The sequence below is a fragment of the Bos indicus genome, chromosome 14 (assembly GCF_029378745.1).
Source record: "Bos indicus isolate NIAB-ARS_2022 breed Sahiwal x Tharparkar chromosome 14, NIAB-ARS_B.indTharparkar_mat_pri_1.0, whole genome shotgun sequence".
Taxonomy (NCBI): domain Eukaryota; kingdom Metazoa; phylum Chordata; class Mammalia; order Artiodactyla; family Bovidae; genus Bos; species Bos indicus.
In genome coordinates this window covers 66,564,493-66,584,317 of record NC_091773.1, presented here as the reverse complement: position 1 = coordinate 66,584,317, position 19,825 = coordinate 66,564,493, and the positions used below count along the sequence as shown (strand labels likewise).

At 45.0% G+C, this 19,825-nt stretch overlaps 1 protein-coding gene across 2 annotated transcripts in view; it reads left to right on the top strand.

Moving 5' to 3' along the window:
* MATN2 (matrilin 2) overlaps positions 1 to 19,825 on the top strand; it is a 173,001-nt gene that overhangs the window by 93,732 nt on the left and 59,444 nt on the right. The window lies entirely within an intron of this gene.

Here is a 19,825-nt window from a genome sequence, read left to right as displayed (position 1 = left end):
ATCAATCCATTACTGCTTCCCTTGGCAAGGACTGGGCGGATTTGCATTCAGTTTGGAGCGGGTGTCTGGGCTGGTCTGCCTTCAGTAGAGCTCAGGTATTATACGCCAGGTCAGGTGGTGATGGGTGATGTTGCTGAGTGGCACCTCAAAAAGGTGGGCAGCCTTTCTTCTAAGCGTGGATCTGCAGTTCAGAGACGGTCCTGGGGACCGCCAGCTGTGAGAGGCCAGCTGTGGGTAGTTGTAATGTTAGTGTTAGTTGCTCAGTCGTGTCCGACTCTTTGCGATCCCACGCACTATAGCCCACCAGGCTCCTCTGTCCATGGGGTTCTTCAGGCAAGAACACTCTTGTAGATTGCCATGCCTTTCTCCAGAGGATCTTCCTGACCCAGGGATTGAACCCAGGCCTCCTGCGTTGCAGGCAGATTCTTTACCATTTGAGGTATAGGGAAGACGAGAAAACAAACAGCAGCCTCCAACACTGGCCCCAGCTAAGAAGTCTCAAGCACAATACTTGGAACCACAGGCACCGCTTGCAGTCAGCTGAGTGGCTTCCCACTCAGGCAACTCCATATTTCAGGGGCCGTGAGAAGTGGGGTGGCATCTCATTTCTTCCGTGATGGGTAATGGTTTTCCTCGGCACCTATAGGGCAGACCAGTGAATCCCTAATATGCATGTGGCACCTCCCAGCTTGTCTGCAAAGCCCTTTAAACTTGCACAGACTCATTCGTCTTTCCACCAGCGAACAGTGCCTGGCATAGTAGGTGTTCAACAAGCTGAGTAGGGTACTTATGAGGCAGACAATCCGTAAGGAAAGGAAGGAAAAGGACTTGATTGGCATCAGAACTGGAGCCTTCCTTTTCTAAGTCTAAATCCTCCATTTCTTGTTCCCTATTCCGTTGTTTTCAGAGGACCTGTTCTGTCTTGCTTCCCACAACAGTAAATGATGATTTGTTTTTGCACATAGAACTTGCGCTTTCCAGTACACTGTGATTCTTAGCTGGGAATGTGGAAGGGAAAAGCAACAAAACAAAAGTATAGGTGGAAAAAAAAAGTATAGATGGTGGCCTAGTCTTTGCAGGTGATGATGAGAATAAAATGGATTTGTTTGCTTGTTTTTACACACTGATGGAGATGAAAACCACCCTCATCAGAAGTCCATAGTGGAATTGGTCTCCTAAGCCTTAGAGTTGTTTTATCCCCCTTATTCTGTCTGTGGTGACCATGAAAGGTAGCAGGGTACCACATCCATTAACACTGCAAAACAAGAAGTCAATCTGGAAACACCACCCCCGCCTTTTTTTTCACTACATTAATTTTTGTTATGCAAGTACCTATTTTCATTGAGGAAGTTAGACAAAAAAATCACTATTATCAGATCAGATCAGTCACTCAGTCGTGTCCGACTCTTTGCAACCCCATGAATCGAAGCACGCCAGGCCTCCCTGTCCATCACCAACTCCCAGAGTTCACTGAGACGTCCATTGAGTCAGTGATGCCATCCAGCCATCTCATCCTCTGTCGTCCCCTTCTCCTCTTGCCCCAACCCCTCCCAGCATCAGAGTCTTTTCCAATGAGTCAACTCTTCCCATGAGGTGGCCAAAGTACTGGAGTTTCAGCTTTAGCATCATTCCTTCCAAAGAAATCCCAGGGCTGATCTCCTTGAGAATGGACTGGTTGGATCTCCTTGCAGTCCAAGGGACTCTCAAGAGTCTTCTCCAACACCACAGTTCAAAAGCATCAATTCTTCGGCGCTCAGCCTTCTTCACAGTCCAACTCTCACATCCATACACGACCACAGGAAAAACCAGAGCCTTGACTAGACGGACCTTTGTTGGCAAAGTAATGTCTCTGCTTTTGAATATGCTATCTAGGTTGGTCATAACTTTCCTTCTAAGGAGTAAGCGTCTTTTAATTTCATGGCTGCAGTCACCATCTGTAGTGATTTTGGAGCCCCCCAAAATAAAGTCTGACACTGTTTCCACTGTTTCCCCATCTATTTCCCATGAAGTGATGGGACCGGATGCCATGATCTTAGTTGTTGAGCTTTAAGCCAACTTTTTCACTCTCCACTTTCACCTTCATCAAGAGGCTTTTTAGTTCCTGTTCACTTTCTGCCATAAGGGTCGTGTCATCTGCATATCTGAGGTTATTGATATTTCTCCCGGCAGTCTTGATTCCAGCTTGTGCTTCTTCCGGCCCAGCATTTCTCATAATGTACTCTGCATATAAGTTAAATAAACAGGGTGACAATATACAGCCTTGACGAACTCCTTTTCCTAGTTGGAACCAGTCTGTTGTTCCATGTCCAGTTCTAACTGCTGCTTCCTGACCTGCATACAAATTTCTCAAGAGGCAGATCAGGTGGTCTGGTATTCCCATCTCTTTCAGAATTTTCCACAGTTTATTGTGATCCACACAGTCAAAGGCTTTGGCATAGTCAATAAAGCAGAAATAGATGTTTTTCTGGAACTCTCTTGCTTTTTCCATGATCCAGCAGATGTTGGCAATTTGATCTCTGGTTCCTCTGCCTTTTCTATAACCAGCTTGAACATCAGGAAGTTCATGGTTCACATATTGCTGAAGCCTGGCTTGGAGAATTTTGAGCATTACTTTACTAGCGTATGAGATGAGTGCAATTGTGTGGTAGTTTGAGCATTCTTTGGCATTGCCTTTCTTTGGGATTGGAATGAAAACTGACCTTTTCCAGTCCTGTGGCCATTGCTGAGTTTTCCAAATTTGCTGGCATATTGAGTGCAGCACTTTCACAGCATCATCTTTCAGGATTTGGAATAGCTCAACTGGAATTCTATCACCTCCACTAGCTTTGTTCATAGTGATGCTTTCTAAGGCCCACTTGACTTCACATTCCAGGATGTCTAGCTCTAGGTCAGTGATCACACCATCATGATTATCTGGGTCATGAAGATCTTTTTTGTACAGTTCTTCTGTGTATTCTTGCCATCTCTTCTTAATATCTTCTGCTTCTGTTAGGTCCATACCATTTCTGTCCTTTATCGAGACCATCTTTGCATGAAATATTCCTTTGGTATCTCTGATTTTCTTGAAGAGATCCCTAGTCTTTCCCATTCTGTTGTTTTCCTCTATTTCTTTGCATTGATCGCTGAAGAAGGCTTTCTTATCTCTTCTTGCTATTCTTTGGAACTCTGCATTCAGATGTTTATATCTTTCCTTTTCTCCTTTGCTTTTCACGTCTCTTCTTTTCACAGCTATTTGTAAGGCCTCCCCAGACAGCCATTTTGCTTTTTTGCATTTCTTTTCTATGGGGATGGTCTTGATCCCTGTCTCCTGTACAATGTCACGAACCTCATTCCATAGCTCATCAGGCACTCTATCTATCAGATCTAGGCCCTTAAATCTATTTCTCACTTCCACTGTATAATCATAAGGGATTTGATTTAGGTCATACCTGAATGGTCTAGTGGTTTCCCCTACTTTCTTCAATTTAAGTCTGAATTTGGTAATAAGGAGTTCATGATCTGAGCCACAGTCAGCTCCTGGTCTTGTTTTTGTTGACTGTATAGAGCTTCTCCATCTTTGGCTGCAAAGAATATAATCAGTCTGATTTCGGTGTTGACCATGTGGTGATGTCCATGTATAGAGCCTTCTCTTGTGTTGTTGGAAGAGGGTGCTTGTTATGACCAGTGCATTTTCTTGGCAAAACTCTATTAGTCTTTGCCCTGCTTCATTCCATATTCCAAGGCCAAATTTGCCTGTTACTCCAGGTGTTTCTTGACTTCCTACTTTTGCATTCCAGTCCCCTGTAATGAAAAGGTCATCTTTTTTTGGGTGTTAGTTCTAAAAGGTCTTGTAGGTCTTCATAGAACGCTTGTTGTATTTTCTGCTGCTGCTGCTGCTGCTAAGTCACTTCAGTCCTGTCCGACTCTGTGTGACCCCACAGATGGCAGCCCACCAGGCTCCCCTGTCCCTGGGATTCTCTAAGCAAGAACAGTGGAGTGGGTTGCCATTTCCTTCTCTAATGCATGAAAGTGAAAAGTGAAAGTGAAGTCACTCAGTCGTGTCCGACTCTTAGCAACCCCATGGACTGTAGCCCACCAGGCTCCTCCATCCATGGGATTTTCCAGGCAGGAGTACTGGAGTGGGGTGCTTTTGTTAATGCTTAACAAAATGAGGTCATATGCTCTATCTTGTTTCACATACTTTTCCTTGTGTGGTTAGTCACTTAGTCATGTCTGACTCTTTGCAACCATGGACTGTAGCCCACCACGCTCTTCTGTCTGTGGGAATCTCCAGGCAAGAATACTGGGGTGGGTTGCCATTTTGTCCTCCAGGGGATCTTCCCGACCCAGGATTGAGCCCAGGTCTTCTGCATGGCAGGCGGATTCTTTACCCACTGAGCCATTGGGGAAGTCCGATTTTTCCCTTACCAGTTGTTAAATGGGTAGAAACTTTGGGTGCTGTTGGGTCAGAAGGAAATTCCACTGTTGGAAATAAGGCCAGGGGATGAGCTTCAGGAAACAAGGCCAGGGTGTCTGGGAACTTAGGGTGAGGGAAGGAGCAGGGCAGGCCCAGAGCTTGTGTGCATGACAAGGGTCAGGGGCAGTTGGAGCCAGGGCTGGGGCAGGGGACCTGCCGTGGCCCTTGAGAAACTGGAAGGCAGTGAGAAGCCCAGTTCTTTGGATGTTGCCAAATAATTGTCTAAGGGTCCTCTGTAGTGGAGAGCCTTTGAGTCTCTAAGGCTTTTGCTGAGACTTCTGGAGTGTGACGTTTACTGAAGAGCGGCAAGCATGAGAGGGAAGCTGTGGTTGCCTGGGAGCTGTCCTCGGCTGTTTGTTAGAACGTGCTTTGCTCTCGCTGCCGCCGTCAGCATGAAAGAATGTCCGCCTTCCTCGGAGCCGGGGTCAAGCTGAAGACGGGGAGAACGGGAGAGACTATACGTGACCCTGGCCTCATCCATCAGATGTTATCCTCATCCTCGTCAACCGAATATTTGACCCGTTAGAAGCTGAGTGTGTGATGACTGAGTGCCATGGACCTCTGTCACCAGTTACTTTGGTTAGGAGACTGAACACAATGCCAAAGTGTCAATTGCTGCTCTGTGAGGCTGTGCTGAGTACAGAGCAAATGATGGAGATGTTAATAACAGAGGCTCCAGGAGGTCAGGGAGGAGGGAATCCTCAGGGCCAGCGTGGGGAAGATCTGGGTGCGGAAGCAAGGGTAGCGACTGACAGATGTCCAAGGCGAGGGGAGACATGAAGGGCAGCGATCGTGTAGAGGAGGCTGTGCTCTCGAGGCTTGAGGACTGAGACCACGTGTGTGTGGGGTGGGGGGGGGTGGGGGAGGGCAGCAGACAGAGATCTAGTAGATAAGAGAGAGACGGTCACCGCGAGAATGCCAGGCTGAAGGCTATAACCTGAAGACACCAGTATGAAGGGACTTGTCAAAGATGGCAAGACCAGGTGTTATTACAGCAGGAAATTCAGAGGAGAAGCAGAGGCTGCTAGGGACCCTGGGAGCCTTCCTTTAGCCCTTGCTCTGGGTGGTCTGGATGTGGATGGGCAGAGAACAATATGACTGTGGGACCATAATCCCAGTTCATCCAGAGGGATCCCAGTTTATGACTGTTGGCTCAGTTCTCAATAACACTCTCTCTTACTTTGAAGGGGATTCCATTCTGAATGAGAGATTATAAGGTCACCCTAGTTAAAGCCAGCCTGACTCAAACAGCTGAAAAGGCTAGCTCTGCTGAAGTGGAGAATTCCTGCAGGTGCAAAGCAGGAGATGAAGTTGAAGACATCAAGTGGAACCAGAATATTCAAGGCTTTGAACACCAGACTGAAGAGTCTGAACTTTATCTCTGATAACAAGACACTAAAAGGTTTCTGATTGGGATGGATAAAGGCAAAGCCTCATTTTAGAAAACTCAGTCTCATGGTGCAGGGCAGGATGGATTCCAGGGGGAAGAAAGAGGGCTGGAAAGACCGATTAGGAGACTATGATAGTCCTCTGGTGGAGGGTGACCAGGGCCAGGTTTGAGTATCGACTGTAAAAATGCAGAGAGAAGGAAGGGGTTGAGAAATGAAAAGAGGTGCAGGAATGAAAGAAGGCGCGATTGATAAAGAGGAGGAGGAAAAGTCACGATCAAATCCCGGGTTTGAGCTGCCATGATTCTGAGAGTGATGGTGAGAGTGATGAAAGAGTGATGGAAACAGATTTTTTTTTTTAATGTTTTCATTTCGGGCTGTGTCAGGCCTGAGTTGCTGCATGTGGGCTCTTTGTTGCATGGACCCTCTAGTTGTGGCACACAGACTCAGCAGTTGCCCCGAGAAATATGGGATTCTTCCATCCAGGGATCAAACCTGATCCCCGGTATTGGAAGGCAGATTTTTAACCCCTGAACCACCAGGGGAGTCCTGGGAACAGATTTCTTAGAGAAGATAATGAGGATTCGGTGGGTTTCAAGCTGAGATGGGACACCTGCAAGGACACGAGGAGAGGGAACAGAGGCCACACCGACGCCAGGAGGAGAGGGTGGGATCAGCGGAGCAGGCAGGAGGCAGCACAGCCCTTTCCTTCTGAATTTCCATTTCCAGCATTCACTTCTGTGTTTGTTTTGAAAGTGTCTGGACCTTCAACACAGTAAGACCTGGGCTCAAATCCTAGTTCTGCTACTTGGTAGTCATCTGTCTTTTATTTCTGAGCCTTGGTTTTTCTCATCTGTAACACAGAGTAGTAATACCTACATCACAGAGTTGGTGGGATTAAATAAGATAACAAGTACAGTTCCTAATACACTTGGGCAATTGTTGCTGTTAATTGTTATTACAACACATGTGATCACCATCATTGTTTCCTGGATGCCATGAAGTGTGGAGTTAGGAGAGAGTGAAGCCTGAGCCTTGGGCTCAGTCACAATGTGCAGGGAGCAAGAGGGGGACGTGGGGGCAGGGAGGATATCTGCGAAGGAACCGCCTAAGGTGGGGACGGAGAATTGGGGAGAGATGGGCGGGAGAACCAGAAGTCATGGACTAGGATGCGAAAGAGAATTTCTAGGCCAGGTCAATATTAGTGTCATGCCCCAGCGAGGCCAAATGGAACAGAACTTAGAGAAAAAGCCACCGAGTTGAGTCATTGGTAATCCATCTCAGCCGACATTTCCAGACTCTCTGCCAGGCACTCTGCTAGGCATTAGGGACACAAAAATGACCAGGAGGCCATTGCTAATGATCAAGAGGGGTGAGGTAAAGGGCAGATTTCAGGGGGGAGCGGCGAGGGGGTGAGAAAGTGGGGACAGCAAATCTGACCTCATTTGAGGAGGTTCGGTAGAAATTCACCATGGCCAGCTACTGGTGGGTGGACCCCACGGGAGTACTTTGACTCATCCCAGAATTATGACTGTGACTGCAGGAGGAGTCAGTTCTGAGCCAGGCGCAGGGCCTTTTAGCCAACATTTCCACACTTTCTGAGTTAGTGGAACCTTACCTTCAAGTGCTAGAGTTCCATTTTTTCTAACTGCTCATTTAACTCTGGATAGAACTGAATTTGTTTCAACATTCAGGTGATCAAGGGTGGATTACTCACTAAAGAAAGCCCTCATTTTGCTTTAGTGGAGTCTTGGTATTTGTAACCCAACAGCTTCCACTAAAGCTGTGTTAATTTCCATCCAAAACTGTACATTTTTCAAACAACCTTAGGCTTCTGTAAAGCAGTTTAAGGGCAGAGTCTGTACATTTTTATGAAAAATTTCCTGGTCCTTTACATTTTTCATCTATGCCTGGTTCTAGAGTAATTTTGGTTAGCAAATTGCCTTAATTAAGCTCTGTCTTTGAGGGTGAATTTTTTGCTGTACTTGCTCTCCTGGTGTTTACTTACTGCCTTGTCTTTTGGGGTAACTTGGGTCCTGTTTGCATCTTACCTGCCCAAGCAGACTGTAAACCCTTGGGGTGAAGAAGGTGCAGAAGCCAATTCCTTTAATTTTCATCTTTCACAGAGTAGACTTGCAAAATGTTTTTCTTGAATCATTAACTAAGATTGACTAATCATAATCTCAAGCATTCGTTTTTCTAAAAAAAGCTTTTCCCCTTGATTGGTTTCTAAATTACAAAATCAATTTTTGTTTATTAAAAAAAATCAGAGTACATCCAGATGTGAAAGCAAAAATTGCTCAGTAGTGTCCAACTCTGCTGACCCCATGGACTGTACAGTCCATGGAATTCTCCAGGCCAGAATACTGGCGTGGGTAGCCTTTCCCTTCTCCAGGGGATCTTCCCGACCCAAGAATTGAGCCCAGGTCTTCTGCATTTCAGGCATATTGTTTACCAACTGAGCCACAAGAGAAGCCCAAGAATACTGGAGTGGGTAGCCTATCCCTTCTCTAGGGGATGTTCCCGACCCAGGAATCAAACCGGGGTCTCCCGCATTGCAGGTGGATTCTTTACCAACTGAGCTATGTGGGAAGCCCACATATAAAGCCCAGATTTATATGAACTCAAAACCTGAAAGACATTCCTCCTGAATTTCACTCCATGGAGATAATCACCACTGAAGGCTTGGCCTCTCCTTCCTGCCTTTCTTCAAAGATAACTTACTAGCTTATGATGCTCTTTGCTCGTCATTACATCCAGGGTTTAGCACAATGCCTGACACACAGTAATGGTTCAGTAAATGATCGTGGAGCAACTGAATGGTATTAAGGTATCTCTTTACTCCCAAATTCAAACCTTATTTTATTAGGCAGGCAATGTGATAAAAATAAGTAATACTCCTTTAATGTTACTAAATTCCAGGACCTGTGTGAATTTATATATAACTGAGACCATCCTTTGAAGTAGGTATTTTATATTTTATAGGTGTCTTCACCTGTCTGTTTCACAGACTTCATCTGTAAATTGAGGATAACAAAACCTACCTCCAAGGGTTGTTGTGAGGGTGAGATGAGGTAATACATGGAAAGCCTCACTACTCTGTAGAGATCTCTATAGGAAAAGAATCTAAAAAAGAGTGGATATGTGTATAACTGATTCACTTTGCTGTACACCTGAAACCAACACAACATTTTAAGTCAACTGTACTCCAATTAAAAATGTTATGTATATGGCAAGCACTTGGAACTGTACTATACATGGGCAACTGACACACATTAGGTGAATCTGCATCTTTTATGAATTTTTATCTTCTCATGAATGCTTGCATGTAATAATGCATCAAACATGTGGTGCGTTTGAAAAATCACATTGAGACCCATACCTCGAATGATGGTGGCGCATAGCACTGGTATTTAGCCTGCTGCTACTGCTGCCTTCAAAACTTTCCTTCTATATTCTTCTATACCAGTCACCTTCAAGGAGAAGGGAATGCTGAGTGGCTTCAGTCGAGTCTGACTCTATGCAACCCTATGGACTGTAGATCACCAGGCTTCTCTATCCATGGGATTCTCCAGGCAAGAATACTGGAGTGGGTTACCATGCCCTCCTCCAGGAGAGAATCTTCCCAACCCAGGGATGGAACCTGCGTCTCTTACGTCTCCTGCACTGGCAGGCAGGTTCTTTACCACTAGCGCCACCTGATGGCTGATATTTAAGTTGGTGACAAGGGATGAGAGGATCAATCTTTATATTGAAAGTCAAATTTTTACTTCATCAGCTTACTCCTCATGCTTCAAGCTTGATCTCCCATGAATGCAAAGATTTCTCCATGCCTTAGTTTGTGAGGGCTGCCATAACTACCACAGAGTGAGTGGCGATAGAAGTTTATTTCCCCAGTTCTGGAGGTTAGAAGTGCAAAGTCCTCATGTCAGCAGGGTTGACTTCTTTTGAGGTCTCTCTCCTTGGCTTGCTGCTTCTGCATGCGGTCTTTGCTCAGCGCCCAGGCATCCTTGGTGCCTCTGTGTGTGTGTCTAAATTTCCATTTCTCCTGAGGACACCAGTCAGATTGGATTAGCACCCACCTTAATGGCCACATTTTAACTTAATTACCTCTTTAAAGGTCCTTTCTCAGAATGTAGTCACCAACTGACCAACTGGGGATTTAGGACTTCAACAAATGAATTTAGGATGGGACATTCAGCCTGGAACATTTCCCTATTATTATCAAAATCAATAGGAAACTTTCTCTGAGTTTTAAACTCCTACATATAGGAATCCAGTCATGCCCTGGGAAAGAGGTTTGTGAAGCTGACTGTGCGTGTATCTTATATATACTCAGCAAGTAAATTGGTTCTACAATTTCTCTAATTGACATATTTGGTTTTTCTTACTCTGTCATCAACAACCTAACAAACCCAAATGCTACTCTTTAAAATATCCTGTTTCTAGTAAGGCCATCCTCTTTGCAGACTAATCCCTGCTGAGGAGACCTTGGAATTCAACTAGATTATAAATCAGAGACTGTCAATCTTAGGCTTTATTCAGTTCAGTTCAGTTCAGTTCAGTCACTCAGTCGTGTCCGACTCTTTGCAACCCCATGAATTGCGGCACGCCAGGTCTCCCTGTCCATCACCAACTCCCAGAGTTCACTGAGACGTCCATTGAGTCAGTGATGCCATCCAGCCATCTCATCCTCTGTCGTCCCCTTCTCCTCTTGCCCCAACCCCTCCCAGCATCAGAGTCTTTTCCAATGAGTCAACTCTTCCCATGAGGTGGCCAAAGTACTGGAGTTTCAGCTTTAGCATCAGTCCTTCCAAAGAACACCCAGGACTGATCTCCTTTAGGATGGACTGGTTGGATCTCCTTGCAGTCCAAGGGACTCTCAAGAGTCTTCTCCAACACCACAGTTCAAAAGCATCAATTCTTTGGCGCTCAGCCTTCTTCACAGTCCAACTCTCACATCCATACATGACCACTGGAAAAACCAGAGCCTTGACTAGACGGACCTTTGTTGGCAAAGTAATGTCTCTCTGCTTTTGAATACGCTGTCTAGGTTGGTCATAACTTTCCTTCCAAGGAGTAAGCGTCTTTTAATTTCATGGCTGCAATCACCGTCTGCAGTGATTTTGGAGCCCAGAAAAATAAAGTCTGAAACTGTTTCCACTGTTTCCCCATCAATTTCCCATGAAGTGATGGGACCAGATTTCATGATCTTAGTTTTCTGAATGTTGAGCTTTAAGCCAACTTCTTCACTCTCCACTTTCACTTTCATCAAGAGGCTTTTTAGTTCCTCTTCACTTTCTGCCATAAGGGTGGTATCATCTGCATATCTGAGGTTATTGATATTTCTCCCGGCAATCTTGATTCCAGCTTGTGTTTCTTCCAGTCCAGCATTTCTCATAATGTACTCTGCATATAAGTTAAATAAGCAAGGTAACAATATACAGCCTTGACGTATTCCTTTTCCTATTTGGAACCAGTCTGTTCCATGTCCAGTTCCAACTGTTGATTCTTGTCCTGCATATAGGTTTCTCAGGAGACAGATAAGATGGTCTGGTATTGCCATCTCTTTAAGAATATTCCGCAGTTTGCTGTGTTCCACACAAAGACTTTAGCGTAGTCAATGAAGCAGAAGAAATATTTGGAATTCCCTTGCTTTTTCTGTGATCCAGCGGATGTTGGCAATTTGATCTCTGGTTCCTCTGCCTTTTCTAAATCCAACTTGTACATCTGGAAGTTCTCAGTTCATGTACTGCTGAAGCCTGGCTTGAAGGATTTTGAGCATAATCTAGCTGGCATGTGAAATGAGTGCAATTGTATGGTAATTTGAACATTCTTTGGCATTGCCTTTCTTTGGGATTGGAATGAAAACTGACCTTTTCCAGTCCTGTGGCCACTGCTGAGTTTTCCAGATTTGCTGCCATATTGAGTGCAGCACTTTCACAGCATCGTCTTCCAAGATTTGAAATAGCTCAAATGGAATTCCATCACCTCCACTAGCTTTGTTCGTAGTGATGCTTTCTAAGGCACACTTGACTTCACATTCCAGGATGTCTGGCTCTAGGTCAGTGATCACACCATCGTGATCATTTGGGTCGTGAAGATCTTTTTTGTACAGTTCTTCTGTGTATTCTTGCCACCTCTTCTTAATATCTTCTGCTTCTGTTAGGTCCATACCATTTCTGTCCTTTATCAACCCCATCTTTGCATGAAATGGTCCCTTGATATCTCTAATTTTCTTGAACCTTGCACCAAATATGGTTCATCCTTGGAAACAGCTGAGCACTTTCTCGCATGTTAGGCAGAGATTGAACACAGCAAGACTGGCTTCCAACCCCGAGATCTTGGCACTCTGTGATCCAGCAGGGCAAAGAACTGCAGCCAGAGACTTACTCTTTTTGCTTGTCTCAGGCAGAATGACCAAGGAAGGATTTTGTTGAAGTAGGAGAGGACTTGGAACAACAGAGGATCTCTTGAGTTACACACACCGATCACCTCCATACATCCTCCCCCTAAACTTGGCGTCTTTTTATAAGTACAGTTTTGCATCTAAGGAAATTGTGCAAAGAACCTAAAACATGCAGCGAAGGATGACAGCATTGAATGGACTGGAACTCTCTCAGCCTTAGGAAGCTTTTGGTTCACATGAGCTCCTCCACGTCTCACAATGGCCTCATCTGCTGTCCTCAGAGGCCTGGCGGAGAGCCAGTAGGTGGCCTTCAAATCAAAGTGGGATTTTGACACCTTTAGGTTTTGCAGGCCAGGATCTTGGACCCAGGAATGCTTGAATCCTGCCTTGCCAGTCTCTCCTCTCCCCTTTGGTTCCCCCAGAGAGCTATGCACATGAAAAGCAAAACCAGCAGGAAAATCAGAGTCCAGGAGAAACCTTCTTGTCCTGTGAGATCAGCTAAAGAGCAGAATCATGAAAAGTGCATATCCAAACCTACCTGAAGTGTTTACATTTTCTTCAGAACACATAAATATGCTTTTAATAAAACTTCCAAAAATTACTAATTTTAAGTTCATTTTAAAAATATGATTTAAAAACATCTTTCTTGCATAAACATACCCATAATATGTTGTCTATCATTTTCAACTTTGATTTCTTTAAATTGGAGCAAGAATTTGAAGACTTCTATAAAGCAGTCTAAGGGCAGAATCTGTAAAATTTTTATGAAAATTTCCCTAGTCTTTTACATGTTTCATCTATGCCTGGTTCTAGAGCAATTTTAGTTAGCAAGTTGCATTTAAGTGCCAAAAGCTCTGCACTTGGTTTTTATTTTTAAAAAATTCGATCTGTTTTAGTGCTTGCTTATATATTTAATTAGTTTTTATAGTATTTCAATTAATTACAAAAAGGTGTACAAATAGCACATAGAGGTTTGGAAATAAAAATAACTTTGACTCACTTTAACAATGATTTTAAAATTTTGACATGCATCAGTGTCACCTAGAGAACTTACTAAAGCATATATTCCTGGGCCCCATACACAGAGTTTCTGATATAGTATGTCTGGAGTGGAGCCTGAGAATTTGCATTCCTAACAAGTTCTGGGCAGTGGCCACAGGACTGGAAAAGGTCAGTTTTCATTCCAATCCCAAAGAAAGGCAATGCCAAAGAGTGTTCAAATTACCATACAATTGCACTCATTTCACATGCCAGTTAGATTATGCTCAAAATCCTTCAAGCCAGGCTTCAGCAGTACATGAACTGAGAACTTCCAGATGTACAAGTTGGATTTAGAAAAGGCAGAGGAACCAGAGATCAAATTGCCAACATCCACTGGATTATAGAAAAAGCAAGGGAATTCCAAATATTTCTTCTGCTTCATTGACTACGCTAAAGTCTTTGTGTGGAACACAGCAAACTGCGGAATATTCTTAAAGAGATGGCAATACCAGACCATCTTATCTGTCTCCTGAGAAACCTATATGCAGGACAAGAATCAACAGTTGGAACTGGACATGGAAAAACAGATTGATTCAAAATTGGGAAAGGACTACATCAAGGCTGTATATTGTCACTTGCTTAGTTAACTTAAATGCAGAGTACATCATGCAAAATGCTGGGCTGGATGACTCACAAGCTGGAATCAAGATTGCCGGGAGAAATATCGACAACCTCAGATATACAGATGATACCACTTTAGAGGCAGAAAGTTAAGAGGAACTAAAGAGTGTCTTGATGAAGGTGAAAGAGGAAAGTGGAAAAGCTGGCTTAAAACTCAACTTTCAAAAAACTAAGATCATGGCACTTAATCCCATGTGCCATGAAATAAATCCCATCACTTCATGGCAAATGGATGGGCAAAAAGTAGAAACGCTGACAGATTTTATTTTCTTGAACTCCAAAATCACTGTGGATGGTGACTACAGCCATAAAATTAAAAGACACTTGCTCCTTGGAAGAAAAGCTATGACAAATCTAGACAGCATAATAAAAAGCAGAGGTATCACTTTGCCGCCAAAAGCCCATATAGTCAAAGCTATGGTTTTTCTGGTAGATATATATGGATGTGAGAGTTGGACCATAAAGAAGGCTGAGTGCTGAAGAATTGATGCTTTCGCACTGTGGTGCTGAAGACTCTTGAGAGTCCCTTGGACTGCAAGGAGATCCAACCAGTCAATCACAAAGGAAATCAACCCTGATTATTCTTTGGAAGGACTGATGCTGAAGCTGAAGCTCCAATACTTTGGCCACCTCATGTAAAGAGCCAACTCATCGTAAAAGACCCTGATGCTGGGAAAGACTGAGGGCAGGAGGAGAAGGGGATCACAGAGGATGAGATGGTTGGATGACATCACTGACTCAATGAACATGAGTTTGAGTGAGCTCTGGGAGATGGTGAAGGACAGGGATCCCTGATGTGCTGCAGTCCATGGGGTCACAAAGAGTCAGACACAACTGAGCGACTGAAAAACAACAAGTTCTCAAGGGAGGATTGTTGCAGCTAGGTCACTACCACATTTCGAGAACTGAATAAGCGTGCAGCGACTCAATAGGAAAAGTACCCAGGTGCTCTGGGGCATGTATTCCTCCGAGGCTGCTTTATAAGCATGCAGCCCAGCCAACGAGAGATGTGCACAGGTATTTGAAAACACAGCTATTCCAATAGCCTTGAGCATTTAGCATGTTCTGGGCATCAGGTCCCATATTTTTCAGAGGGAATGAAAAGCAATGATTAATCAGAAGTTGGTTAAGTGGTGGTCAATTAAAAGAGCTTCTTCTGTGCAACTTTATTAACACCTGATTCAATATTGGATACCCTGTTCTAGAACATTCTTGGGGAAAAGAAGGTGAGATTGGAGTATGTGGCTTAGACTTTAGGCCCAAGCAAAGCTTCTGGTCTCTCCCCAGTCTAATATGGGGCCAGCACACCCAAGTGTCTCTCTGAAGAACAGAGATGACTGGGCTCAGAAATTCCAGAGAGGGGTAGTGTCCGAGTTTTAGGCTTTTGGGTACAGTGACCTGCCCACTCATCACTGTGGTACTGTCAGTGGCCTGGAACACGGACGTCAGATAGATCAGCAGCTCTTTCTGTGGAAGGGACACTCTTGCTGGCGAAATCTTGGCTTTCTCTACCCACCGAAGCCAAATAAACAATTCCAGAGACAGAATTTGGAGGAAATAGAAAGGTGGGTTTAAGCTAGCAGAGAGGGGGACACAGCCGGCTGATCCCTCAGGAACTGTGCCCCACCTCCATGAAGAATCTAGGGCCCCTTATAAGATGAGGGCTCGCAGTCAGGAGTCAGTAGTGAGGAACCTAGGTGATAGGATCTCGATTTCTTCCTCTGTATTGTTTTGAAGACTGGCATCAGTAGCCCAGTGGTTGAGTCTGGCGGTTCGGGGGCTGTGCAGCCTTCTTTCCAACGTGTAACTACAAGGGGAAGGGTGTTGTAAGGTAAACACCAGATCCAGGATATATTTAGCTTAGAATCAAAGGAAAATAGGTGTGATGTGTGTAATTCCTGAAGAATTAGGGGGCAGGAAAGCAAACTTAGTTAGAGACATGCAGAGTTAGGAGCAGTTAAAGTTTAAAAAAAAACACACACACACAAAACTAGGAGTGTTCAGGCCGGCTCACTGTTCTTTTTATCTTCTTTGTTCTCAGGAAAGGGAAAGAAAAAAACCCTCATTCCTCTTTTTTTTCCTTTTCACTGCAGCAACACTAACAAGTGGGTAACCTGAAGTCGACCCAGCTAGCTGACCGCAGACAGCCGTATCCAGGGTTGGGAGATTTTCAAGACAGCAGCTGGGGCTCAGGGTGAGGAGGTTGGAGGTGGGGAGTTGTTGTTCGGTCTCCCAGTCGTGTCCGACTCTTTGTGACCCCATGGACTGCAGCACGCCAGGCCTCCCTGTCCCTCACCATCTTCGGAAGTTTGCCAAGTTCATGTTCCTTGCATCGGTGATGCCTTCCAGCCATCTCATCCTCTGATGCCCTCTTCTCCTCCTGCCCTCAATCTTTCCCAGCATCAGGGACTTTTCCAATGAGTCGTCTGTTCATATCAGATGAGCAAAATTCTGGAGCTTCAGCTTCAGCCCCAGTCCTTCTAGTGAATATTCAGTGTTGATTTCCCTTAAGATTGGCTGGTTGATCTCCCTGCTGTCCAAGAGACTCTCAGGAGTCTTCTCCAGCACCACAGTTCGAAGACATCAGTTCTTTGGCGTTCTGCCTTCTTTATGGTCCAGCTCTCACAACTGTATGTGACCACTGGGAAGACCATAGCCTTGACTATACTGACCTTTGTCAGCAGAGTAATGTCTCTGCTTTTCAACACACTGTCTAGGTTTCCTGCCGAGAAGTAATCGTCTTCTGATTTCATGGCTGCAATTACCATCGCAGTGACTTTAGAGCCCAAGAAGAGGAAATCTGTCACTACTTCCACCTTTTCCCCTTCTATTTGCCATGAAGTAATGGGGCCAGATGCCATGATCTTAGTTTTTAAAAAATATTTAGTCTTAAGCTGGCTCTTTCACTCTCCTCCTTCATCCTCATTAAGAGGCACTTTAGTTCCTCTTCACTTTCTGCCATTAGAGTGGTATCATCGCATATCTGTGGTTGTTTTTTTTTTTTTTTTTTTCCCTGCCTGTTTTGATTCCAGCTTGTAACTCATCCAGCCCAGCATTTCTCATGATGTGCTCAGCATATAGGTTAAACTAACAGGGTGACAGCAGACAGCCCGATCGTACACCTTTCTCAATCCTGAACCAGTCAGTTGTTCCATACAGGGTTCTAACTGTCGCTCCTTGACCCGCATACAGGTTTCTCAGGAGACAGGTAAGATGGTCTGGTTTTCCCGTCTCTCTAAGAGCTTCCCACAGTTTGTCATGAACCTCATAGTCAAAGGCTTTAGTGTAGTTGATGAAACAGAGATAGATGTTTTTCTGAAATTCCCTTGCTTTCTCTATAATCCAGTGAATGTTGGCAGTTGGATCTCTGGTTCATCTTCCTTTTCCAAACCCAGCTTGGATATCTAGAAGTTCTCGGTTCACATAATGCTGAAGCCTAGCATTTTAAGCATGACCTGACTAGCGTGGGAGATGAATGCAATTACACTCATTACTGCTGCTGCTGCTGCTGCTAAGTTGCTTCAGTCGTGTCCGACTCCGTGCGACCCCATAGACGGCAGCCCACCAGGCACCCCTGTCCATGGGATTTTCCAGGCGAGAACACTGGAGTGGGTTGCCATTGCCTTCTCCGATTACACTCATTACTATCACCCAATTACTAACAAGTGGGTGACCCAAAGTGGGCCCAGCAGACAGCAGACAACCATATCCAGGGTTAGGAGATTTTCACGACAGCAGTTCAGGCTCAGGGTGAGGAGGTGAGAGTGTCTCCTGCTAATACAGGCTAGTGTGGGCTACAGCAAGACCGTCCTATGACTTGCAGCCTGGGGCACGTGCCAGGGCTTGATGTCCTTGACCTCTGTGCCCTGAGTGTCCCCAGCTATTCATTTAATGATACATTAGTTCTTAAAAGCTGATACATTAACTTTTAGAAAGATCTGGTGCTAGCTCAATGTTTATATTGTGACTCAAGTCCAGCAGCTGGCTGACGTCCATGACATTCAGATCCTGAGACTGTGTGGATGCACTGTTCCCACCAAAACGGCTTGTGTGTTAAAACCACAAGTATCAGGCTTTATTAGAACTCTGTAGGGAGGGACATTAGAGAAAACAACACCTTAGCAGAAACTTAATGAAGCCTGGGAGCAAAAGAATAAACTCAACACATGTTACCAGCCTTTAAAAATCTTTAGCTTTTCCCTTTGTGCCTTTTGATTACTGTGTTTGTATGTCATTATTTTCTCAATGCCTGGTTTTGCTTTTTAAAACTGTACATGTGCGTTAATTTGAAGATTCGATTTCCTTGTTACTATTTACAAATTTTTCGGTATTCAGATAGCCTAAATCGTTATTTAGAGGGAAACATTTTTAAGGAAAAAAAAAATCCATAATCCTACCACCTTAACACAGGAAGCAAAGCATTTTTATTTTTAATTTTCAGATTTTGCCTTAGAGCTCTATTGAAAGTGGATCTAATCACTGTAAATATACAATTTTCAAATCTACTTTTTTCACCAAATTTTGTTCTCCTATTTACAGTTATGTTATGCTACTAATAACTACCTACTGCCTCAAATGGAACTCCTGAGTATGCCCTACAAAACCCACCCCACTTGCACCTTCCTCATCCCCGAGTCAGCCTGAATCCCTCTCTTTCTCCCTTCACCTCTAATCTGAAAGGAATCTGACTGGCCCCCTTTCAACCTGGTGTACTGTCCCCTAGGGTTGCCAGAACAGAGAACCACAAACCAGGTGACTGGTAACCATGGAACTGCATTGTCTCCTAGCTCTGGGAGGCAGAAGTCTGACAAAGTGCTGGCAGGGCCGTGAGCCCTGGGAAACCCGTGAGGGAGAGTCCCTTCTTGCTGCTGACGGTGGCTGTTGGTCCTCGGCACTCCTGAGCCGCGGCTGCTTGCTCTCGTCTGTCTTCGTGCGGCGTTCTTCTCTTCCTATAAGGACACCAGTCACCCTGAATTTGGAGAAGGAAAAGGCGACCCACTCCAGTATTCTGGCCTGGAGAATTCCATGGACTGTATAGTCCATGAGGTCGCAAAGAGTCGGACACGACTGAGCGACTTTCACTCACTCACCCTGGATTAGGCCCCAGACGGATGACCTCATCTTAACTTGATTGTATTTGCAGAGACACCAGTTTCCAAATAAGATCACATTCACAGGTACCCGGGCTCAGGACTCCACCAAGAGTGGGGACATGCAAGTCCACGAGAAGCACCCAGAGCGCCGCGCCTTTCTCTCCTCCCCGCCTCCTTCCCACGCTGTGCCGGCTTAAGTCTCTCCCACCCTTTCCTCACAGGGGTTATTATAGTAACCACCTAACTGGTTTTCCTTCTGTGTTTTCTTCTGGCTGTGCTAGGTCTTTGTTGCAGTGTGTGGGCTTAGTCACCCTGTGGCATGTGGGATCTTGGACTTCCCAGGTGGCGCTAGTGGTAAAGAACCTGCCTACCAATGCAGGGGATGTAAGAGATGTGGGTTCAATCCCTGAGTTGGGAAGATTCCCCTGGAGGAGGGCATGGCAGCCCACTTCTGTATTCTTGCCTGAATCTGGTCCAGAATCCTATGGACAGAGGGGCCTGGCGGACTACAGTCTGTAGAGTCACAAAGAGTCAGACACGACTGAAGTGACTTAGCTCCCCTGCACTGGAAGGTAAATTCTTAACCACTGGACTACCAGGGAAGCTGGTGTTCTAGTCCCATCTGATTCTATGGTCTCTTCTCGATTTCTTTGTTCAAAACCCTCCCCCTGGGGGGTTTACCGCCTGCCCACTCAGAGTAAAAGCCAAAGTCCTGGCAATGGCCCCACGGTCCCTCCTGACCTGCACTCTCTCTCCAGTGACGCTGGCCTCCTCGCTGATTCTCCAGCTCACAGGCATATTTCCATCTCTGGGCCTC